This window comes from Balaenoptera acutorostrata, chromosome 19 (genome assembly GCF_949987535.1).
Source record: "Balaenoptera acutorostrata chromosome 19, mBalAcu1.1, whole genome shotgun sequence".
Taxonomy (NCBI): domain Eukaryota; kingdom Metazoa; phylum Chordata; class Mammalia; order Artiodactyla; family Balaenopteridae; genus Balaenoptera; species Balaenoptera acutorostrata.
In genome coordinates, this window is record NC_080082.1 from 48,500,711 (window position 1) to 48,526,112 (window position 25,402).

Below are 25,402 nucleotides of genomic sequence, written 5' to 3' on the forward strand. Positions count from 1 at the left end.
AAGCCCTGGGTGAGCCAGGGCCACAGGGGTAACTGCTGAGACGCTCTCAGCAGCTCACCCACGTGAGGGTGATGGAATAACCATAAGCGCGGTGGCCGTCCCTCCTCCCCCTTCTCTGGGCAAGGTGGCCTTGGGGTACGGGCAGCCTGCTGGAGCTGGTGTGCCTAAGCCCACGCTCCTTCCCCGGCCAGGGGAGCCAGCCCCTCCAGTTTCCATGGAGCTGTCTGCTTTGCCCGGGCAGGTAGGTTTTACTAGAATCCTCTCAAGTCTGTCTCCTGAAACCTTTTTCTAACAGCATTGTCGAACGTCATATATATTTCCTACAACCCTTGTGAAACTGACACCTCCTTGTTGTGACTGTGAATATCAGAAGTGACATGTAATTGCAGTGATCCATCCTGTTAAGTAGCTGGCAATATATCATTGCAAAATCAGCAGGGCTGGAACTCTCAGAACCCAGTGTTTCTAAACAACGCACCTGCAAGCGTGTGTGTTCAAACTGTCTTCACCAAACGCCGCCCAGGGCTCACAAAGGCTGCCTCACCTGCCTCGCCTCGCCTTTCTATGACCACAGCAAAGAAAATTTAACTCTGGTTAAAGCCACCCACTGAGTTTTCGGTTCTCTGGAACGCCGGCTCCTTGTCACAGAACACACTGGGTTCTCAAAGTCAGGGCTGCGGTCAGGATGCTTTTAGCGGTGGTCCTTCCAAGCGTGGCCCTGGGGCTTCCTGTCCCCCCTTTCCTCAACTCCAGAGTGGCTTTGTGGGGGGTTCTTTCTGGTGCCACAGGGCGGGCAGTGAGCTGGGCCAGCCCAGCCATCACTGTGCCAGCCTAGGGAAGGAAACTGGTGGGGTCAGTGAGGGCGATTGGAGGGTTGGGGACCAGGGGTGGCTAGAGCCCATGGCACGATGGCTGAGCCCTGCCTTGGTCGGGTGGGAGCACTGAGGCAGGGCCTACACATGTCGAGGGCACCACTCACACTGTGTTCTAGGCTAATTCCAGGGTAGTGTTGATTTCAACTGTGGTGTGAAGGGCGCCCCCTGGAGTTGTGCAGAGGACAGTACTGATGGAGGGGCAGACATGGGACCTCCAGGGCAATCGGACAATGAGTGCCAGAAAGGGGGGCCATGTCAGAACACGCAGCCCTCAAGTGTGGGCACCAGAGCCCGGGGGGGCTGGTAGGCCCTGGGGGTGCTGGTTTTGGAGCCTTCTCTGAAGTCTGCTTTGGGGGGAGGACCCTCACAGAGCCCTCCCTGGGACGCCCTGACCTCAGGAGTGTCCACTGCGGGCCCGTCTGCAGTGGAAGTTACTCTGCCCCCATCCTCTCTCACCTGAGACACCACCCCGGCCTGCAGCCCCCTGGCATCTGCTTCTCTGCTGTGGCCCCCATTTCCTGGGCTCCCCCCTCCCCACTGCGGAAGACGCCCTGGAGGCCTCCAGCTGGTGCCTCACTTTTCCTTTGGTGCGTTAGAATATGCTAAGTGAAAAATAACGAGCATGTAGGAACTCATAACAGGAATCACCTAATTAAATTAGGAAACAGACATCTTATCACTGTAATCTGAAAACTGATATTAATAGAAAATGGTCCCAGCATTGTCATGCTAAATGTTCCTAGGGGTGGAGAAAGTAAAAAGGAGAGCAGAACGGAAAATGGGGACAATCGTATCCAATAAGAGCAAGACATGTTTTAAAGGAACTAAAGTAAAATGCTAAAAATAGAATACAGGATCAGTCTGAGGCTCTAATGACGTACTGGACAAAGATGCCTTTGAAAACCACAGAGCTCCACACACGTGTACGATGATAATTTTTTAAATGAGACAATGTGATTAAGCTTCAGTGTGCGTGAAACCTAGTAATAGTTATCGTTTATTGGCGCCAAGCACTGTCTCGGGTGCCTTTATTTCATCTTCCTTCACCCAGTGAGACGCAGGCATCATGGTCCTCAGCTTACATTCAGAGAGGTTAGGTCAGTTGCCCAAAGTCCCACAGACAGAGTGGCCGGAGCTGGAATTCGAACCCAGATTTGCCTGCTTGCAAAGCCCTTCCGAGGCTCACTTTGCCCTCCTCACCTGTTGCTGCTGGTTAATGTCACGGTCAGCAGTTCTCGTATTTTCTGTTTTTCCACCGTCTCCTCAAAGGGCATTTCTTGCCGACACCCAGCAGATTTCTTGGCAGCCAGACTCCCTGCCCCAACCCCAAGGCTCCTCTGGCGTCTTGGTTAATAAAACCCACACAAAGACACCTTCTGAAATTACAGTGCAGCTGGGAAACTGGGGCTCCCATTGTGTCCGGGTCTGGGCGGGGCTGAGCGGCGGAGCTGGGCTGGCGGTTCCGATGCTCATGCCGACCCCGGAAGCCCCGGTTTCAGGTTGTGTCTCCACAGCAGCTGATTGTTCCCCCCCCCGCCAAACCCCCACCTGGGAGGTGAATCAGGCTCTGTTCACCTGCGATGTGAGTCACTACTCCGTGAGCCCAGAGCGGGGCTCAGGTGTGGGGTGACCCCTTTCCCATCTGCCCGGCCCAGAATGAATAGGAAATATCCAGGGAGGAGGAGGAGGGCTCAAGATCTGTGTGTGAGATGCCCCAGAAGTACCTAGTCTGGGCAACCGTGGGGAGCACACCTGGGCTGGCATTAGCAGGGACCCCGCACCTCCCCACCTCTGTGCCCATGCACCAACCAGGCACCTTCAGTGGGGGGATGGAGGAGGAGTCAGTCACCTGACATCAGAGCCAAGCCCCCCACTCAGCCCAGGAGCTCTGCCAGGGAGAGCAGGAGGGCAGGGCAAGACTTCAATCCCAAAGTGGCACAGGGCTCTGGGGGTGGCCTCCTGCTCCGACTTGCCTCCCCACTCAGCCCCACTTGGTCTGCAGTCTCAGGGCTCTGGGAGAGAGGCTGGGGAGACAGTGAATCTCACTGCCAGCTTGGGGAAGGGTCCGGTCGGGTCCTGACATGTGCTTATCCAGGCCCTGCTCACCTTCCAGAAGTCCTAGGTTGCTAACGTGGGCAGCAGAGAAATGGTTTTCTGCCAGAACCTGGTCTAAGGACAAGGCTGTTGCTACGACTGTCATCCTTCTTCATAGCTGGTTCTTGTTTTTTTAAACCCCGAAAATGTCATGGTTGTAGTTATGACAACAGAAGTGCCGGAGGCTGATTCTGGAGGCCGATGCGGGTCCATGGTGAGGTGGGCCGATCAGGGATGCCCTCGGGCCAGGCCAAGTGGAGCTCTCACCTGGGCACCGACTGCCTGCCGGGTGGGCATGCTGGCCCCTCCTATTATGATGATGCCTTTCTTGTAGCCTTCGGGTCAGTGTGGGTCTCCTTCCCGAAATCTTTGCAGGAAGTTGGGTGCTCAGGCAGATCCCATCTAAGCCAGAAGCTCATCGTTACGTGTCTGCCGATGTTTTCATTGTAAAGCTTATCTCCCAGGATTTATGGCGCTACAGTTTTAACTTGAATCATGGTAGGACTCAGTGGACAATTCTCGCTTTTAAAATTTTTTATTTATCTGGGAAAAATAGCTGAACTTAAATGGGTTCCATTGTCCCCAACAGCTGCTGCTCAGGAGCCCCTGCGCAGCTGGCTGGCTCCTGACGGAGGGGTGAAGAGCCCCGGGCGGGTCTTCCCATTCTCCGTCTGGGGTCCAGGCAGGAAGCTGGGGGCTGCCTCTTACCACGCCCTGCAGCCTAGCCATGGCATTTCCCAGCCCTCCTCAGCAGTCCTGAAGACCAGCCACCATAGAGCAGGCGCTCCCCGTCCAAGCTACCTGCTCACCCCAGCTTGCTTGTCCTCAAAGCAGGTCAAGGGTCCAGTCCCCGGCCAGTGGTTCTCAGCCCAGGTGGTTTCCAAAGCTAGGTTGGACCAAGGGGGTGATCTGTGAACCCCTCACCACGTTTTGGTTGTGTGTCTGAATGTGCTTAGGTCCTGGGAAGAAAAGGCAGCCTGGAAGGAGTCTGGGGCCCCCACCCCACCTCTCCAAAGGCTACAAGCATCTGTGGGTGCTTCTGAACTTTGCCCTCAGGGTCTGGGCCTGCCCCGCAGAGAGGGAGATAGGAAAGAGGAAGGGATGAGGGGAAATGTCAACAAAAAAAAATGGTGTTGGGTCACCAGGCCCATCAGAAAATGTATCAGCGCAGAACTGCCAGGGCCGGGAGACCACAGGGAACGGGGTGGGGGAGGGGAGGGGGGCACAGATGGTCCCTGGCTCCTGGGGCAGGGCCGCTGCTCAGCTCCAGCCAGGAGCGCCGTGTGGAATGCGGGCCCAGGGTGGCCAGATCCTCCTTTTTATTTTTTAGTTTTTCAAAGAAACAAGGAATCTGTAACATATAATTATATCATTTCTTCTGATTTTTAAGTGGCAGCTCAAACTTTAGAAGGTGTTTTCAGAGTTGGTTGGTCACGCTTGTCACCGCCTGTTGGTTGGATGGGCTGGAAGGAGAGGCTGTGTCCACTCTCCCGCCCTCCCTCAGTCTGAGACTTGCCCCCTCCCACCCTCCCTAGCTACTCCCCCCACCACCCCCGCCCCAGGACAGAGAGGTAGTGGGTCTCCCTGGTGGGCAGGGAACTCTTTATCTTTCCAGCCCTGGCAGGACTCACTTCAAACCAGGCCCCAAGCGAGTCCTGGGCAGAGCTTCTCCAGGTGTCTGCTGACCAACGGTGGCTTCCCAGAGCCCGAGGGGCTGCTGCCCAGTTCAGGGGGCCAGGAGCCCTGCCAGATCACTGTTCACCATTCAGGCCTGAGACCTGGGGGGCCCAGAAGATGACTGGGTAGCGGAGGTGTCAGGGAGGCAAGGGCCAGGGAGTGGCAATGACACTGGGGCTGTGAGTGGGACCCGAGAGTCCCAATAGCACCCAGGGAGTTGGCACCTGGGGGTGTGTTGTGGGCAGTGACGATGGTATGAGTGCCAGGTGCCTCCTGTGTCCCAGGCACTGCACTTTACCTGCTTTATAGATATTTTTACACTGAAACCTCACAGCTGCTTGTCTCCATTTTATAGATAGGGAAACTGAAGCACCGAGAGGCAAAGTCACTTGCCCAAGGTTACACAGCCAGGAAGTAGCAGTGCCTAAACTAGAACCCAGGTCTTTGGATCCCAAAGACACAGGGTCTTATGGGTGACCCTGACAGCCCCTCAGAGCTGAGACACACACTGTTGGAGGGCCAGCCTGGGGGCCTGCACACAGTGCCACGCTGATGTGTGGGGTGTACTTCATTCCTGTGTGTTGCAGACACGTTCTGGTTTGTGCATAGATCTGCTGGTGAAGGACGGGGACCTCTGTGAATGTGTGTGTGTCTGGCTCTCATCCGCGATCCTGTGTACAAGTGTGTATGTGCACAACCATGAGGTGTGTGCGCGCCTCGGGCTCACAGCTCACGTGGGGAACACTTCCCACTGAAGTGTGGGGCTGGCTCCTTGGAGCGCACACTGACGTTGCCATCTGCCACAAGCAGGCGTGGGACACACACAATCAGGGCCTGGGCACCAGGGTGGGAGTTGTCTGCGGGTTGTCACCACAGAAGTGGGTGAGGAATGAATTGCCATTCCAGCAGGAACTTGGCAAAACCAGTTATTGTAACCCCCTGCCCGCGACCGGGGCAGACCAAATAATGAAATTACATTCTTAATAGGTCAGGTCGAGTGACTGCTGCTCGAATTAGTTCCTTCCCAGAACCCAGCCAGAAGTAGCAGCAGTAATTAAAGGATTTTCTGGGCTTAAACCAAGTCTGCTCGTCAAGCAGGTACAATATACAGGGCTTGCAAAATGTGTGTGGGCCTTGTCCCTTCCTGGGGACTGGGATGAAAGTCGGCGAGAGCAGGAAGGCCGCTGGCCCAGAAGGAGGTGGGTGCTTACTGCAGGGGGCACTTTTCCACTTTCATTCATTCGTACGAGAAATGTTGAGTCCCCACGTGGCCGGGCACTGGGATTCTGCAGCGAACAGGACCGTGAGGTCCCCGGGCTCATGGAACGCAGCAGTGAGTAGGGTGATGGAGAAGTCCTGGTGTTCCCCACCCCGACTCCCGCCTCCTTCCCAAGCAAGCTGGTCCCAGGAGCCCTGTGATGTCGAGAACTGCCTCCTTCCACTTGGGGACCTGTAAATTAGGGTCTGAGGCTGAAACCGTGCTGGGACTTTCCACGCACCAGAGAAAGAGAAAGGAAGGGCACTAGCGTGGCATGACCCCCATCTGACCCATCCTGTGTCCTGGAGAGAGGGAGAAGGGAGCCAGATCCAACACTGGGGGTCAGTTGGAGCTCACACCCAGGCTGGAACATCCCTCCCCCAAGCCCGTTTTTCATTTCTTCCATTTGCTTCACTGAGAGGAACACACAGCCCTCCTCAGGGAGCAGAAAATGCCAGAATCCCAAGAAAGCAAATATTGGTAGAGTGGCTGACAGAGGTGATGTTCCCACCCACCCTGGGTAAAACAGAACCTACAACTTCCTTAAAACTCCAGAAGGAAACGGAAATCCCAGGAGCCAGAAAATGAGACGGATTAGCGAAGAAGCAGTGAGTGCCAGGGGTGGCCTGCCACCGAGCCTGCGGCTAGAGCCTTTTTTACAAAACAGCTTTATTCAGGTATAATTTACATGCCATAAAATTCACGTATTTTAAGTGTACACTTCAGTAGTTTTTAATAAATTTACAGAGCTCTGTAATCACCACAATCCAATTTTAGGATATTTCCACTGTCCTCTGCCCCGCCCCCAATTTCCATCCCAAATCTCTCAGGCGCTTTGCAGTCACTCCCTGTTGCCCCAGGCAACCACTAATCTACTTTCTGTCTTTATAGATTTGCCCATAAATGTAATCATACAATATGTGGTCTTTTACATCTGGCTTCTTTCACTTAGCATCAGGCTTGTGGTCACTTTTCATCATGTAGCCTGCATCAGTAGCTCATCCCGCTTTATTGTTCAATAGTATTCCATTCCATGGATTCTTGGTTTACCCATTCACCAGTTGATGGACACTTGGATTGTTTATACTTTTGGGCTGTTATGAGTAATAGTGCTATGAACATTCACATGCAGATTTTTTATTTCTCTTGGGTAGATACTTAGGAGTAGGATTGCTAGATTGTACTAGATGGTTTAGTAACTTTATGTTGAATTTTTAAAGACACTGTTGCCAAAATGGCTACACTGTTTACATTCCTGTCAACAATGTATGAGGGTTCCAATTTCTCAACATTCTCATCAACACTTGTTATTATCTGTCTTTTTAATTATAGGCATTCTAGTGAGTATGCAGTGGTATCTCATTGTGGTTTTAATTTGCATTCTTTAATGACTAGTGCTATTGAGCATATTTTCATGTGCTTAATAGTCATTTGAATATATTCTTTAGTGAAATATCTATTCAGATCTTTTGCCCATCTTTTAAATTGAGTTATTTGTCTTTTTATTGAGTTGTTATTTTTATTTTGTAGATACAAGTACTTATTAGATTTGCAAATAATTTCTCCCATCTGTGGTTTGTCTTCATTTTCTTACTGGTGTCTTTCGAAGTGCAAAAGTTTTTAAATTTGAAGACGTACAGTTTATTTTTTTTCCTTTTATGGATCATTCTTTTGGCGTTGTATCTAAGAAATCTCTGCTTAACTTAAAGTCATAAAGATTTTCCTCTATGTTTTCCTTTAAAAGTTTTATAGTTTTAGCTCTTCCATCTAAGTCCATGATACATTTTGAGTTAATTTTTGTGTTTTGTGTGAGGTAATGGTCTTTTGCACGTGGATATCCAGTTGTCCCAGCACTGTTTATTGAAGGCTATCTTTTCCCCATTGAATTACCTTGCCACTCTGTTCAGAATAAATTGGCCTTGAATGTAAAGGTTTGTTTCTGGTGTCTTAATTCTATTCCATTGATCTATTTGTTGATCCTTACACCAACAGGACAATGTCTTAATTACTATGGGTTTGTAATAAGTTGTGAAGTCAGAAAGTATAAGTCCTCCAGTTTTGTTCATCTTTTTCAAGACTGTTTTGACTATTCTGAGTCTCTGTAAAGACAGTGCAAGTTCCCATGTAAATTTTAGGATCAGTCTATCCTGCCAACAAAAAGCCTGCTGAGATTTTGATAGGTATTGCATTGAATCCAACAGTCAACTTGGGAAGAACTGCACCCTTAGCAATATTGAGTCTTCCAATCCGTGAATGTGGAATGCCTCTCCATTTATTTAGATCTTCTTTAGTTCCTATTAGCAATATTCTATAGCTTTCAGTATACAAGTCTTACCCTTCTTTTGTTAAATTTATTCCTAAGTATTTTATTCTTTTTGGTGCTATAGTGAATGAAATTGTTTTTGTTTTTGTTTTTTTGGGGGGGGTGCTGCGTTGGGTCTTCGTTGCTGCGCGTGGGCTTTCTCTAGTTGCGGCGAGCAGGGGCTACAGTTCGTTGCAGTGCATGGGCTTCTCCTTGCGGTGGCTTCTCTTGTTGCAGAGCATGGGCTCTAGGCATGCGGGCTTCAGTAGTTGTGGCACGCGGGCTCAGGAGTTGTGGCTCACGGGCCCTAGAGCACGTGGGCTTCAGTAGTTGTGGTACGTGGGCTTGGTTGCTCTGCAGCATGTGGGATCCTCCTGGACCAGGGCTCGAACCCGTGTCCCCTGCAATTGGCAGGCAAACTCTTAACCACTGTGCCACCAGGGAAGTCCCTGAAATTGTTTTTCTTAATTTCATTTCTGGACTGTTCATCACTAATATAGAGAGATAAAATTGCTTTTTCTATATTGATCTTGTACCTTGCAACTTGGTGATTAATTCTAGTTCTTTTTGTGAATTCCCTGGAATTTGCTAAATACAGGGCCATGTTGTCTGCAAATAAAGAGCATTTTACTTCATTTCCAATCTAAATGCCTTTTTTTTTTTCCATGCCTGATTGTACTGGCTAGAACCTCTAGTACAATATGAAATAGAAGTGATGAAAGTGGACATCTTTGCCTTATTCCTGATCTTAAAGGCGTTCATTCAGTCTTTGACCATTAAGTATAATGGTAGCTGTAGGATTTTTGTAGATCACCTTTACCAGTTTGAGGAAGTTTCCTTGTATTGCCAGTTTGTTGAAAAAAAATTTTTTTTACCCTAAATGGGTGTTAGATTTTGTCAAATGCTTGTTCTACATCTATTGAGATGTTTATATGATTTTATCCTTTATTCTGTAAATAAAATATATTACATTAATACATCAACCTTGCATTCCTAAGGTAAATCCCTCTTGGTCATAGTACATAATCTTTTTTATTTGTTACTGGATTCATTTTGCTAGGATTGTGTTGTGGAATTTTCTTTTTTTAATATTTATTTATTTGACTGCACCAGGTCTTAGTTGTGGTGTGTGGGATCTTCATTGCCGTGTGCGGGATCTTTAGTTGGGGCATGTGAGATCTTTTAATTGTAGCATGTGGGATCTAGTTCCCTGACCTGGGATTGAACCTGGGCCCCCTGCATTGTGAGTGCAGAGTCTTAGCCACTGGACCACCAGGGAAGTCCCTGTGTTGTGGAATTTTTTAAGGGATAGTTGTCCGTAGTTTTCTTTTCTTGTGATGTTTTTTGTCTGGCTTTGGTACTGGATTAACATAGGTCTTAGAATTAGCTGAGAGTATTTCCTCCTCCTCCTCCTTTATTTTTCTGGAAGAGTTTGTGAAGGATTGGCATTATTCCTTTTTTAAATGTTTAGAAGAATTTGCTAATGAAGCCATCTGAAGCTGGAAGATTTTTAAATTACTAATTCAATTTCTTTGCTATAGGTCTATTCAGATTTTCTGTTTCTTCTTGAGTCAGCTTCAGTAATTTATGTCTTTCTAGGGCTTTGTTTATTTCACTCAAGTTGTCTCATTTGTTAGCATAAAAATGTTGATAGTATTTCTTTATATTCATTAGTGATGGCCCCTCTTTTGTTCCTGATTGTCAATTTTGTAGATCTTTTCAAAGAACCAGCTTTTAGTTTCACTGTTTTTGTCTTTTTTTTTTTTCTGTTTTCTATTTCATTGATTTCTACTCTGATATTTATTATTTCCTTTTTTCTCCTTGCTTTGAGTTCAATTTGCTCTTCTTTTCTTTTTCTGGTTTCTTAAGGCAGAAGCTTAGGTCATTAATTTGAGATACTTCTTTTCTAATGTAGATATTACACCTATAAATTTCCCTCTAAGTATGGTTTTATCTGTAGTCCACTTTAGTTGTCTCATTTCCTAGATCTCACTTTAAATTTCTGCATGGTCTATTGCTTCCCTCAACCCATATCACAACCTTGGGCTAGCTGAGAATTTGGAATTATTATTTTCAGCAACATTCCTGGGCATGAAATGTTTCAGTCTTCTTGGCCTGCTCTACCTTGGTAGAACTTCAACCACCAGGGAACTGAGTCGGGGTGATGGAAGCAGCCACGGGCTAAAATGCCGTAGGCTTACCTTATTCTTCCTAGAGTTCAGTAGAAGTTCTTGAATAAATGTTTCCTAATATGTTGTATACTGTTGGTCAATTTCCAGAGTTCTTAAACAGTTGTTTTGATTTTTTTTTTTTCCTGTTCTGTCATTTCTTTGGGAGAAGGAATTTGCCGAGCTCCTCACTCAGTCATTCTAGACGTCCCACCTCCAGGACTGGGGTCTTGATGTCTACACAGACAGGAGGTGAGATCTCTGGCCTGACTAAGGTGCTGAGCTGGAGTGCAGCCTCTCTATAAATAGCACCCTCAGAAGGCATCAAACCCTCTGCCCATGGGTCCAGTTTGCTTGGGACAGCCCCGATTTACACCTGTGGCCTGGTGTAATTATCATCAGCACTCCCCTCACTCCCAGAAGTGGCTTTATTTTGATGATAAGTCACTGCATAAGTGTAATTCTGTAAGAAGAAAATTTAACCAGAAAGAATGGGATGCAAGAAATAATGGTAAGGAAATAAGTTGTAGGTATGTAGATAAATGTAAATAAATATTTACTGTAAAAAAAATAAACACTCATTTTGCAAGTTTAGGAAGTGCAATAACATGGAAGTGTGTATGGGGACAGTAATTGGATTTAAGCATTCTAAGATCTTAATCTTGTTAGGGAGGAAAATAAGGATAGTAATAAACTTTGGACTTTATTTTCAAATGCGGCTCAGCCCTGGAAGTATAATGTGTACCTTCTGAGTCTGTGCACTGGCCCCTTTCATTGTAGCCCCACTCTTAGAGCTGGGCACCTGTTTAATCACCTCCTGTTCACCTCATTGGTAAAAGAGGATTCCCAGCCTATAGTTATGGGGATGGCGAACCCTCAACACTGGACAGATGAACTCAACAGCCATTGATTAGTCACTCACAGCCTGGGGGAGAAGGACACTGCATGCTTTGCCCCTAGGGTCACATGGAGAGAGAACAAGCAGGGGCTGTGGGAGGCAAGCTAGTAGTATCAAGAGGGTGGGGTGCCCCCTGGTTCCCACGGGAGGATGTCATTGATTTGTTTGAATAATTCCATGGGCTGGTAGGGCACTGAAACCTGCTACTCAGGGTAAGCAGAAACTGTGCCTGGTCCCCTTGATAGGTGGTTATTTAGCTAGGGGACCTCATCTGCAGGAGCAGAGTGGGGAGGGGACTTGCAGTTGGGCCATTGGAGGCCCTCCTGATTTCACCAGGTGTCAAGGCAGCATGTGATATTGGGCCTTAATTTTAGACCTTACTTTAGGCAGACTGTCCCACAGAAGCCTAAGAGTGGAAACACCTCACCCTGAGTGGGGGCAGCCCTGAGCCAAAAGCTGGAGGGAGGGCTTCCTTGCTGCAGTCTCAGGACTCCCCTCACCCCAGCTAAGGTACTGGAACCCTGCTTAGCTCCTGCCCTGGTCACCCTCTGCCTTTGCATCCTGCCTATCTGTATATCCATCTCTCTCTCCACCATCTGTCCAACCTCATTTATAGGAACATGCTATAGAACCCCATAGCCCCCTAGTTTGTGATTCCTTCAGAAATGATGTAGATGGAGACTGGCCAACCAGTGTGGGCCCTCAGCCCATGGACAGCAGCCAGGAACCAGCCATGAGGCCCTGAGCCCAGCATTGGGGTTTCTGGTACTCACAGCCCCTACCTGCCATAGGTAACCCCAGCATCACCTGGCGCAGGTCCCTCCATCCCTGACACACGTGAAGGGTCTGTAGCCTGGCCGTGCTCGCTGCTGTTTCAGGAACCAGTGTAGCTCAGTGGGTGGGTGAAATGAGGTTCCACTTGCCACCTGTGGCTTTCTCCCAGTCTACAGGGATCTGTGGAGGTGCCACATCTTCCAGTATCTTCTCTCCAAGCAGAAGAACAAGGATTGGTGGCCCTGGCAGGTCCCGCTGCAGCAGTAGTGAAGTGGCAGGCTCCCTCCTCAGCTGTCTTTGAGGCACCACCTCAAATGCCACCAGGGCGCACTCACCAGCACAACCCTCTTTCCCTCCCCAGGGTCTTCATTCTTTGAGGCATGTAGCTACCAGGCAAAACCCGAGCATTTCAAACTGTTATTGCTGGAGAGGATGACATTGGGGTTTTGAATCTGCCAGGTTTTCTGAGCCACGGGTTCCAGACCGAGCCTGGCTGAGGAGTGCAGGGCTGGGTGAGAGCTGCCTGCATGCCACAGCTTCCATCTACCCGGGCACCGGGAGGGGCACCCACAACCCAGAATAACAGTTCTCAGCCCGGGCTCCGTGTTAGAGTTACCTGTGCAGGTGTTAAAGAGCTGATGCCCAAGCTGCCCCATGCCTAAGACCAATCAAATCTGAATCTCTGGGGGAAGAGGCCCAAGCAGCAGAAGTTTTCAGAGCTCCCCAGGCAACTCCGCTGTGCAAGCGATTTTGAAAGCCATTGGACTCAGAATAGTGTTTCTCAGAATTTAACATAACTACAGATCATTTGGACAACCTGTTAAAATGCAGATTCTGATTCTCTGGGTCTAGGTGGGGCCCAAGATCCTGCATGGCTAGCGGCAAGGGTTCATCATGGGAATCGTGCTACTTAAAAGTATGGCTGTGAACCGGCAGCCTCCGCAAAGCTTGGGAGCTTCCTGAAGATGCAGACTCTCGGGCCTGCCACCAGATCTACTGAATTAGAATCTGCATTTTGATAAGATTCCCAGGTGGTTCTTTTTTTTTTTAACATCTTTATTGGAGTATAATTGCTTTACAGTGGTGTGTTAGTTTCTGCTTTATAACAAAGTGAATCAGTTATACATAAACATATATCCTCATATCTCTTCCCTCTTGCGTCTCCCTCCCTCCCACCCTCCCTATCCTACCCCTCTAGGTGGTCACAAACCACCGAGCTGATCTCCCTGTGCTATGCGGCTGCTTCCCACTAGCTATCTATTTTACGTTTGGTAGGTGGATTGAATGCACTTTGAGGTTGAGACACACTGGTTTAGGAGACTTTTATGGCCCAGCAAGCCTTAGAGAGAGGGGCAGGCTGCGTCCAGGCCTCATCAGAGGTCACGGGCAAACATCTCTTCGTCATCAGATGACAAAGCCCAGGCTTGGGTCCTTCCAGAATCTTGACAGCTCTTTCATTCTCTTGCTCTCCTACTCTGGGACCTGACCCAGCTGGGTGTGGCCCTCCCTTTGCCTTCCCCATGCCCCCTGCGCCAGCCCCTCCTTCCCTATCCCGCCTGGTGTGGGATCCTGACGCCAGGCTTGCTTACACCACCCAAAGCCTCAGAACTTTGGCTCCGGCTTCGCAGAGCAGCCTTGCCCATCAGGGGGAAAGCACAGCCTGCTGACACACAACACTCTCTCCAGCACAGTGTCCCCACTGCACCCTCCATGCAAACCCAGCCAGCCCCTCCCTCCACAGGCCCCTAACCCCAGCGCCAAAGACGCTGGCTGCCACCTTCTCCCACACACCCACTTCTCTCTAGACGACTTGTCCAGGATGCTTGCCCTGCTGTTTTCATGTTTGCCCTGTTGCCATCTGAGCTGCCCCTCTGCTCCAGCCAGTAAAGAACTCCAGCCCTGTCTTCAAACAAGTCACTAGCTCCCCCTTGGTCCTCCCCTTCCTCACTCTCCCAGGGCTGCTGTTTGGTCCAAGCCATGGGTGTTCTGTGAATGGCCTGCAGCTCCCAATTCTCTCTCTGGCTGTGCCCTCCCGTGCCTTGTCCCCTGCATGATCTGAGCTCTTTCGGGAGCTGGGACTCCCATTCCCAGGGGTGGGGATCCTAGGGGTCTTGGCTGGTGTCTTGCAGCTTCTCCTGGAACTGGGGTCAGGGAGGGAAAGCAGACCCAGAGGGCTGGTTTCTGAACTGATAGGGACAGGCCTTGAGGTAGGGCTGATAGGGCTCTGATTTAAAAAATGGAAGATAAGACTTCCTGGGACTGTCAGCTCTGCATCCAGCATGCTTCTGGTTGCCTTGGCAACTCAACAGGTTCAACCTCTTTTCTGGGCATCGCTGTCTGCTCAGATGGGAGGTGACAGGAGTCCTAGAGGTGTGCAGGTCTTCAGCAGGCAGACAGCTCAGCGCCCAGAATGCCCCTCACCTCCTTGCTGGGTTAGCTGACCTCAGTTGTCATCTAGCTACCTGCATGATCATGTGATCGTGTCCAACCAGCCAGCCATCCTCCCATCCATCCATCCATCCATCCATCCATCTGTTTATCCAGTGAGCAGTCACTGAGCGTCTGCTGTGTGCCTGGCCTCATGCTGGCCTCTTCAGGCAGGTATATGAGTTCCTGGGCCTCCAGGTCAAACACGAATGCCTCTATGGGTCCAGAGGTAACTGGGAAAACCTGGAGGTCAGGAAAGCCATAGGCATTTTTTTACTATCACATGTGTGAGTCCATTTAGAAGATATTCTCAACCCATAAACACTGCAAGCCTGCCTACCACCCTCTGCCAGGCCCTTCTTATGTACGTGTAATTTGCATAAACGCAGTCACATTCTGCACACTGTAATCTACTTTCTTTCACCTAATGCTACATGGTGGACCTCTTTCCACATAGAAACATAAAGATTATTTTCACCCTTTTTAACAGCCTTATGGTATTCATTGTAAAGATGCACCATTGGTTTATTTAACCAGCTCCCTACTGATTTATGTTTAAGGTGTTTGCAGTTTTTGGCTGGTTCATGAATTATTTCTGTTTCCTCTAGGGTCATCTTTATCTGTTTGCTTCTTTTGGTCTCTCTCGTGTTGGAGGCTGTCCTCAGATGCTTGATGACCCTTAGATATCGATTCATAGTTGAGAGCAGGTCACCAAACACCTGATTGTTTGAAGTAAGGCTGGGGGCAGGGCTTTACTTCATGAAGTGTGGGGAGGAATCAGCCATCTAACTGGAGTCTTCCAAGGGAGAGTGTCTTATCTGCTAGGGCTGCCACAAACTGCCACAGACTGGGGGGTGTAAACAACAGAAATTTATTCTATCACAGTCTTGGAGGTTAGAAGTCCAAGATCAAGGTGTCAGCAGGATTGCTTTCTTCTGAGGTCTCTCTCCTTGGCTTACAGATGGCCGTCTCCTCCCTGTGTCTTCACATGATCTGTCTTTATCTGTATTTGAATTTCTTCTTCTTGTAAGGACTCCAGTTATATTGGATTAGAATCTACCGGCATGACCTCATTTTAACTTCATTGCCTCTTTAAAGACCCTATCAGTCACATTCTGAAGTACTGAGGGTTAGGACTTCAACATATGAATTTTGGGAGGACACAACTTAACCCATAACAGAGAGATTTGCAATCTCCAGCCTGAGGGGGAGACCCCTGGTATGTGCAGTTAATCCTCTTATTTCAGAGCTGCCCTGCTCCCCTCCCAGCCCGGAGTCCTCAGGCCCTTTGCAGTTTCATCAGAGGTGAGATCTTCCATCTCCTGCTGGGTGGGGTCAGGGTGCGGGTGGTGATTAGGGGACAGTTTGCCTGGCTGGTGATTAAAGGACAGTTTGCCTGGCTGCTGGACTTTCAAGCCTACACGTCAACCCTGGCAGCTGTGCTTCTCCAAGTCCTGGCTTCCGTGACACAGATCAGCCCTCCACACACACCTCTGCAAGCTCAGCTACGCATCTCCGTCACCTTGTGGGATCTGTTACCACCCTCCAGCCACTTTCCAACTTCCAAAAATCTGTTGGAATCTGTCATCTGCTGCTGTCCCCCTCCGGGTCTCTGCTCCCATGGGCCTCTATCTGTTTTATTCCCTGGCTGTCATTACACTAGAATCTTGGGATGACGATGAGATAAATGTATACGTTCAATCCACTCTGCCACCCAGAAGCCTCCTGGTCTGCAGGGGAGGGCACAGAAGCAGCGTAGACTCAGCCAAGGGCTCTCGGGCCCCATTGGACCCAATGATGAGGAGCTATAGCCACCTGGGGCTTGGGGGGATGGGTTTGGGGTGAGACCACGGCTGTGGGTGAGGCCTATGGAGCTGCCCTTTGAATCCTGAATCCCTGTTGCTGCTGGGAGCGAGGGAAGGAGATTCCTAGCTCTTGCTGTGCGTGACGGTGGGCTCTGGACCCCAGGCTTGGTTCCAGGGCCTGGAACTGCCTTGCCTGCCAGCCCCTCTCCCCCTGGTGGTGTCACAGGTGTGACACTCTAGAGCCAGAGATGGGGGGGGGGGGGCGTCTGACACCTCCAAAATAATACATGTTTTCCAAACTGTTGCTGAAGCTGCTAAAATGTTTTTTAAAAACCATTTACACTTCCCTTGATATAAGGCAAATACCTTCTGTCAGCCGGATATGGGTCGGGAGGCGGGGCACCTTAGACTGGAGAAGCAGGATCAGAGCAAGGCCTCTCCGCGGGGGAGAAGGACAGGCTTGGAGGGAGACACAGGCCTGGGGTAGGGGGCCCTGTGTCTGTGAGGGAGGGGGGCCTACAGGGCAGGCAGGAAGGGGCTGTGCTGAGTTGCTGGATAAGCCATAGTGACAGTCATCTGTGTTTAGTCCCAGTTGAATTTTTCCTTCCGAGTCTCTCTGTGTCCTTGTGAGGAAGCGGGTTTGTATCTGAGGAGACACCCCCTCCCCTACTTTTTGCTTCTGTTTTGGAAATCCTGAGCTCACTGAGGAATTGTTCTAGGGAAAAGGAACAGGGAATGTCTTTGAAAGATGTGAGGCAGATTCAGTGTCCAAAGCTGAGAGGAATGGAGTTTGCCCAAGGCTAGGAAGGGGTAGGTGTTTGGGGTTCCCTGGGTAGGGGGTGACAGGCCCAAGGAGGTGGCAGGACAATGGGGGACACCTGAGGAGACTGGACAGTGCCTGTGGGTTAGACCTCCACCTGCCTGCAATGGCCAAGGAGGACAGAAGGCAAAGGGCCTTCCCTGGACACCCCAGACTGTGTGGGCCTGGGGGCTTCTCAGGACCCTCGAGAGGAAGCGAGGGGGACACACATGGCGGAGCCTGAGCCTCCCCTCAGCAGAGTGGGGCCTGGAGCAATTTATTTTGAGTCACAAGAAATAAAGAAACTTGTACAGGGGAACCAGAACCACGCACAGCAAGCCGGGCTTTCCACGGCCTGTGACTGTCCTGCAAACATCTCTCCAGCCAACCAGAGAGGCTGCCGGCCTGTGTCGTGACAGTGCCACCGCACACTCAGCGTGTCAGCTGCTGGGTGACGATGGGAAGGCTTAGGGCCGCAAGGAGACACTTGGGCTCCGGCTTCCCTGCTGCGGGAGCTTCAGCACTGATTTCTCCACGGGCAGCGTTTGGGAGGTGGGGCAGCCCCACTGTCTGCCTCGGTGGCTCTCTCCTGCAGAGGCTGGAGTTACCCCTCTGAGCGGTGGAGACTCCCAGCCAGACCTTCCCGACCAGAGAACCGGCCTGACAGAGGAGGGAAAGGACCTGAGGTTCCTGGTACCTTGGGAGGGGCAGGGAGGAGCTGTGTGGTCCCTGTGGTCCACACACACCCACACGTGTACACACACACACATCCCCCCCGCATCACACAGTACATCACACACACATACATACACACCGCACTCCATCCCATCGGCTGCGGTTCACCAGCCAAAGTCACGCACAGCCGCACAGCCGAAGCTCTGCTGCCAATCCTGGTGTCTGCTCGCTGCGGGGGGCAACCTTTTCCCTCTTTTAACCCTCTGGGGCTCCCATGTTGACTGCAGCACCTGCCCTGATGAGAGCTGGGCAACGTCTCCACTCCAAAGCCATGAGGATGCAGCAGGCAGGGAGCTGGGCAGGCAAAGGTGTGCAGGGCCAGAGCTACCAAGGGCAGGACCCTGCCTGCCTATCCTAAATGCCACCCCTTGGTTCCTTTCCCCCTGCAGGGTCAGCCTAGCCTGGGAACTGGGGTCAGAAGTGGGGGAGCCCACAACAGGGATGGCCGTGCTCATCGTTGCTGTGCTCTGGCTCAGCCTGGACCCAGGGAGGAATGGTGCTTGGACCTGGCGCAAGCAAGGGCGGCCGAAGCCTGGTCAGACCAGACATGTTCTGTTTGTCCTCGGCCTGTGCCTATGGCCATCCACAGGTTCAAAGCCATTTGTCCCAGATGTGACTGGTGTGTAGCACCAGGAAGCCCAAAGTCCACATATCCACAAATGAAAGCTTTGTGGGAACACTGGTGGTCCCTCAGGACCCTTTCTGGGAGCCCTGTGACCACCCCCTGAAGCCCAGTTCCAAGGTCTCTAGAGCCCGCGTTGGCTTTAGAGCTGTGCATGTGCCTTGCCACCAGCAGAGGGCGCCCTGAGCCTGCTCACAGCAGTCTAGTCTGCCCTCAGTTCTCTGTCCTCTGGCCTCCAAGACTGGGCACCCTCGGGACAGGGCCCAGGTCTGTCCCTGCCTCTGTCCACCTCCAGCCACCTTCTCACCTCCCATCACCATTAAGGATGCAGGACTTAGTACCTGCTAAGTGCTTAATAACTGTTGAATGGACGGAAGGATGGATAGATGGACAGATGAAAGAAGGAAGGAAGGGAGGGAGGGAGGGAAGAAGGAAGGACCTATGGATGGATGGACAGATGGGTGGGTGGGTGGACAAATGGGTAGGTAGGTGGATGGACGAACAACTGGATGGACAGATGGACAGATCAACAGTTGGATGGATGGGTGGGTGGGCAGGTTGGTGAGTGGATAGATGGATGGATGGACAGACAGACTGATGGATGGATGGATAGGTAAATGCACTATAAGAAGGAAGTCAGAGGGAGGTCAATAAAGGCTAATTGATAGACTGAAGCTATAGCCCTGGCTGTGGACTAAATTCTTTCAGGAGAAAGAGAGAAAGCTTAATTTTTCCAGCATCTCCAGGAAAAAGGCCCAAATGCTGACATTTCCTCACACCCAGTGTTCCTGTGGTCTTGTCATCAAGTTTCCCTCTGTTCGCTGGTTACGCCCCTTCCCCTCTCCAACCTGGGCTGGGCCCTCACGACTGGGACACAAACCTGGAAGGGGCGTGACTGCTGAGATGAGGTTTCTGGGGAGAAAGGACTGTTCCCCACCCGAGCGTAACTGCTGACCCAGCACCCCACCCCTCACCCCCACGCGGCCCTTTCCTTCCCTGCTCCTTGAGTTCTTAGCTCACCCCGGCTCGGGCTGCTGGTATGAGTACACTAAGAGGATCAATAACATGTCAGCTCTTAGTCAAGAGCAAGAGGCGTCAACCAAGTGCTGAGTGACAGCTAGTCATTTTTCACCGGGCACTCACCCTTCCCGAGACCCACGGCTCTCCTCCGAGGCCTGCTGGCGACCAGGAGGCAGTGGCAGGCTCTGTCCCACTCCCCTGCAGGCCGAGAGTGCTCCGCCAGGTCACACTTCCACCCCCAACACGCAGTCCCGCCGTGGCTTAGTGGGAACGTGAGCATGCCCTGGGCTCGTGAGTACACATGTGCGTGTGAGCAGCCCAGAGGGTGAATGCCTGGCCTTTGGGGTGTGCCTGAGGGCTTATCTGTAAGTGTGTGCGTATGACTGTGAACATCTGTTTGAGAATGTGTGCGTCTGTATGTGTGTGCGTGTCTGTGCGCGTATCTCTTGAGTGTCCGTGTGTGTGCGCGCACAGGCGTTTAGAAGCCCGTGTCTGTGAGTGTCTGTGCATGTATGTATCTACGCATGTGTGTGTCTACATGAAGGTGTGTGCCAGGTGCCTCTGTTTGTCATCAGGGTGCTGCTGGACGTGCCAGAGGCTGCAGCCCCCTTGGGTACCCCTTTTGAGTCCTCCCTCTGGGAGAGGGGTGCCTGCAGGATGCCCTACCCTGGGCCATCTCATTGTCGCTCCCCCCTTAGCTGGTGCCTGGAAGGGAGGAGTGGTGGCTGGAGCTCTGTTCTCACCCATTGTACCTTTCCTGCTGGAGAAAGCAGGTGCCAGAGAGAGGAGGAGAATCCGTAGGGAGAAGGGTCCTGGGTTGACAGGGACATCTCAGTTGACATGGACGGCATCAGGTAGGGCTGTATTCAGGTGCTGTCTCCGTCATCAGAAGTCAGCTTCTCCATTCTTCACCTCTGCTTTCCCTTTATGGGCTTCACTCCCAGGCAGCCTCTCCTCAGGGGCGTGGCCCTAGCATCTCCAGGCCTCCATTATCATCGAGCTTTGTCACTAAGCTGGTCAGTCCAGCTGGATCACATGTCCCTCTTGGTGTGTGTGGTGTTGCCCCATCCAAACTGCAGGGGCTGAGAGTGTGGAGGGGACAAAGTGGGTGTTGATGGGATGGGAACGGGGAGACTGGGTGGGCAGGAAGAGGATGTGGGCACTTCTCTCCCTGGTGTAGGTCGCACGTTCCGGGCACGAACAGGTGCAGTCTAAAGGGCACTGGGCCTGCCTCCTCAGTGCCCCAGCCCTTCATGGGGGCTCACAACAGCCACTCTGTAGGCCCTGGGTGAGGCCAGCTCCTCTGGCTTCAGGCTTTCCATGACCCTGGCCTTTGGCCACATGCCCTTGACCAAGCTCCCCTGGTTACCAGCCACCCAGGCCCTAAACTGGCTCCTGCCCATGAAACCCAAACCCTACCCCAGACTCCCTGACCAGGTCCCGTCTTGTCTCCTGCTTTGTTGCCTCCTCCTCCTCCCTAGAGACCCTGACCCACAGGTAGTATCTGCACCCTGGCGTGCGGCCCCTAACCCCATGCAGCCTTTCAGAAGGGGAAGATGCTGGGCCAGCCCCTCTCTCCCCGTGGACAGCATGGGGGGCCTCGCCTTCCCAGTGGTCCTCCCATCCTGGATAGAGACACCCAGGACCCCTCTGGAGTCCTGCCAGTGGAGCCGGAAGCAGCCCTCCGCGGGTGGCTGCCGGGTTGCTCGCAGCAGGCAGGCAGCTCGTCCAAGTGTCTATGAATAATTGAAGACACCTTAAAATGTGCGCCTGCAGCCTGGAGGACGCCCCTCCCCCGCTGTGTGCAGGAGCGGGCCCAGACGGTGCTGCTGCGTGGGCCCCATCTGCCGGGGATGGCCCTGGAGAGGGTGGAGGCCAGGCCTGGGCCTGCCCCCTGCACCAGTCTCCTTCCTGCCTGCCCCCCTTGGAACCCTCAGGGCAGAAGAGGGTCTGCGGAGGACCTGCTGCCTACGGCAGGCCTAGCAAGCCTGGAGTTGCCCAGAGCGGCCGCTTGGGGGGGCGGGGGGAGGGGCCCGGGCCATCCCCAGCAGCCCCTCCTCTCCGCGGCTGTTCCCGGGGGCCCAGAGGGAGGGGCCCCACCTGGGCCAACCCCAGCTAGGGCCCAGGTTGGAGAAGAGCCAGCCAGCAGCTGCTCCAAGGCAGATCCCTGAAGAAGGGACCCATCAGATGATGCGGAAAGGGGGCCGGTAGTGATTTCTCCGAGCTCTGGGGAGCCGTCCAACTCAGCTGTGCGTGTGACGTGCCGGGGGTGGGGAGGCAGATGTTACAAGGGCCGGGAGTGTGTGTGTGCGTGTGTGTGTGTGTGCAGGTGTGTCATACTGTGTGGATGTGTCAGGAGCTGGGTGGCTGTGGGTGTGACTGAGGGGTCGCAGCTGGGTCTCTAGGTCTACGGCTCTGCATGTCACAGAGCCTTGATCAGGGCTAGGAGGTCCCGAGCCTAGAAGGGCATCTCCCTTTATCTCCAGGCTGAGCCCTCAAAGCCCCAGAGACAACCCCAGGGCGTCCCGTCCTGGAGCACGTCCCCTGGCTGCCGTCGGGGCTCCTCCAGACCCTCATTCTGAGAGCTGAGCCTGAAGTTCTAATCCTTCAAACCTGGAATTTTCGGTAATGAAATTTGTGAAAGGTGAAAACTAAAAACCAAGGGGCACACTCCTTGGTCACTGTGCCAGCCTGGGCTCCCTGCTGGGCCCTGGGTGGGGTCTTGGAGGTAGTGCATGCCCTTCTCTGACAGCTCCTCCCCCCTGGCGCCTTGGCGTCCTCCTTAGTAGAAAGGAGTGACTCTTCCCTCCTTCCCCTCCTCATCTGTCCCACATGCCGCACGAGTGAGAGGTAGGCTTTCTCCTGTGGCTCTTCCTCCCCCTGACCCCCCACCTGGTCCTCACCTGGGACTCTGGGGGTCTCTGTAGAGAGGTGTGAGCAGGGAAGGGGTCAGGTGGGAGGAGAAGCCAGGAGAGCCAGCCACAGGTGACCTCTGGCCCCAGCATTCCCTGTCCCTTTGTGTCCCCTCTTCCGGTCATGATAGACACTTTGGGGAGGCTCAGCTCAGGGTGGGCTGGGCGGGGGCCTGGGCTCAGCTGGACTTGCCACTTGGGACGCTTGGAATGGGGCCCCTCGGGACTCTCTCCTGCAGGTGGTCCTGCTCTCCTGCCGGTCCAGAGAGAAGCAGCCGGGATGGGGCAGGAGGGTCACTGCTCAGCGGGTGGGGGCCTCCTGCACAATCCCTCTTATTCCCTCCCTGGACCTGGGAGAGAGGGTGGTCAGCTGGGGACTAGAGTTGACCTGACTCTGTCCTGAGGCCTTCGTGGACCTGGGCGGAGGGTCCTCAGGCCACTGATCTCTTGAGATGGCTGTGCTGCCCACTGGGAGTGCAAGGTGGGGCTGTGGGTAGGGCAGAGGACAGAGCCGGGTCACACAGGCCGGGCCACACTGGGCATCGGGCCGCCTAAATGTGAGGCATCAGCCTAGGGGTGGTGGCAAGGTCTCGGGCCTCAGATCTCCCTACTGGGTGGGAAATAGGATGGAGCTGGGTCCGTTTCCCCAGAGCAGAGAGACCCACCAAATACTTGCCTCTCCACAACGGCATCCAGCCCCACTCTTGGCAAGGGCGGCTCTGGGTTTGCATCTTCATCCCAACTGCCACCAAGGAGGGGCTCCCCTGGCAAGGGGCGAGGGAGACGTGGGCCGAGGGTCGTGAGCAAAGGGAGACGGAAGAAAAAGTGACAGATGGCCCCGCATTCGGGCCTCCCATCTGCCAGCCTCAGTGCTGCTCCCAACCCACACCAGCATCCGACCTGGCCGCGCTCCCCGATGGTTCCTGACCTGACGGGTCCCCCTCCCAGCGTGTGCACCTGCTGGGACGATGCACTCTGTCCAGAGTCACGTGGGAACCATTGACGGCCAAGTGTCCAGCTCCCCAGCCGCGCCTAAGTTAGGATGCTCCCACATCACCTCCCTTTCTTCAGAACCGCGTGTTTCCTTGCTCTGAGGCTGAGTCTGTGTTCCTGCCAGGGGAGAGGCCTGGTACTGTGGGCATCCCCTCCTGGAAGTCCTCCATCTTCATAGCTTGGGATGGAAAGGCAGGGCCAGACCACAGTCTCGTGCTAACCTGGGAGGCTGGACCAGCTCCCATAGCAGCTCTTACCACCACCCGAGGAGTCCTGCCTATGAGAGAGACCCGAGGACGGGGGGTGGGGCTGGGGGCCTGCAGGCCTGTGGGCGGGTGCATCCGTGCACATGAGTATCAGGGCACGTGTTTGTGCCACGTAGTCCTGGAGTGGGCCTCAGGGGAGCCGAGAGTCTGCGGCTGACCGGGCTCCTGCTCCCAGCCCGAGGAGCGGCGCTGGGGGCAGGGGGCTGCTGCTTGCTGGGGGTCGTGCATCTTGTCTCGGCTGGCTTCTTTATTCATCCATTTGGTGAGCAGACTCGGAGTTCATGTTGTGAATCCGGCCATTTGCTCCTGTTTCCTCCGTGCCTCCTGGGGGGAGGAGCACATGTTAAATATTTGCGGTTTTGCTGCGTTAGGTTTTAAAGTTCAGCTGTAATTACCGTGACCAGGTGCCAAGTGAATCTGCTCCCTGGGGATGCCTTCCGCTGTAGCGGGCTGGTGGCTGTATTCCAGGCCAGCCTCTGTGTGCTGTTTGCAAAAACCTATGTGCCTCCCCTTGCCTTTCCTTCCAGAGTCCCGCTGCCCTGGCCCCACTGAGCCCCGAAACCAGCCAGGCTCTACCACCTGTGATGGGTCATGGATGGGTGTGTCCTCAAAGGGTCAAGGGCAGGGCCGTGGGCAGCCGAGTGCCAATGTGGGCCTGCTGTGAGCAGAGCCTAGAGGCTCCAGCCAGCCTTAGCCTCATGGCAGGGTCACAGCCCCACCTGTGGCAGTCAACAGAAATTCTGGCTTAGCAGGCAGAACTTTATTTGCAGAAGAGATCTGAATTGTTTTGTTCTAGATCCCCCAGCCCACCTCGTGCAGACTGCTTAGCTACTCTTTCAGATAAATGCAGCCCAACCCATGATTTCCTGGACAAATTTGGGATAATACACACGACCCCATCCCATTCAGAAACGTCTCCTGGCTCCAGCCGGGCCAAGGGTGGTGTCTGCGGCCTCCATCTGGTCGTATGCACGTGCTGCTTGGGGCCTGGCTCCTATTACAGGGGTGATGGTGCCCCTCAGCTTTCTGGGCAGTGTCTGCTCCTTCCCCTGGCTTTTCCCAGGACTACACATCAAAGTCCCCAACAATGGATGTCCTTCAGAGTAGCTGCCAGATCCAAAGAAGGCAGGTGGAGAAGTAGTGCCAACCGGTGCCAGGTGAAGAAGGGGCACATTTGGGCTGGACCTCATACAACCATGCCTCATGCAGTCTCAGGAGAGGGCTCCCAACCTATCCCCTGATACTTGGGTTTGGTTCAATCAGCATCCTGGTCTCTCCTCTGGCCATGCCTGGCCTGGCTACAGGTACCCAGACGTGCACCTGCCCTCAAGAGGCTCACAGCCCACTGGGCAGAGAGATGTGGGGAAGCACAGAACAGGGTGGCGGGGGAGGGGGAGGGAGGCAGACCCCACCCCTTCCAGCTGCCTGGGAGACTGTGAGCTGAGGTCAAGAGGAGCTGGGGCCCCCAGGGAAAGAATGCATCCTACGGCAGGCTTGCCCCCGAGGGAGCTTTGGGCCTCGGGATGGAGGCAAGCTCACACACCCGTGGTGTCAGCTGCTCTAGTCCAACTTCCGGCCTCACCCTCTGTGGACCACATCTTGTCCTGTGGGAGGGGCTGGGAACAGGCAGGAAGAGCAACTGACCAAGTGCTGACAAAGCACAGGGAACTGGTCTGCTGGCATCTAACAGGGGTGGGATGGAGGGGAGATGGGCCCGCCCCTGTCTTGTACCAGAGTGCCCTGCTATGTGGGCATCCCAGGAGCTCCAGACCTCAGT

At 53.0% G+C, this 25,402-nt stretch overlaps 1 protein-coding gene and 1 non-coding gene across 2 annotated transcripts in view; one reads left to right on the forward strand and one right to left on the reverse strand.

The window, feature by feature from the left end:
* The window catches only part of CHST8 (carbohydrate sulfotransferase 8), a 124,410-nt gene that overhangs the window by 64,784 nt on the left and 34,224 nt on the right, over nt 1-25,402 (forward strand). The gene's annotated exons all lie outside the window — the stretch shown is intronic.
* Nucleotides 9,413-9,485, reverse strand: TRNAV-CAC (transfer RNA valine (anticodon CAC)). Its single transcript has one exon. It is a non-coding gene; the product is annotated as a tRNA-Val (tRNA).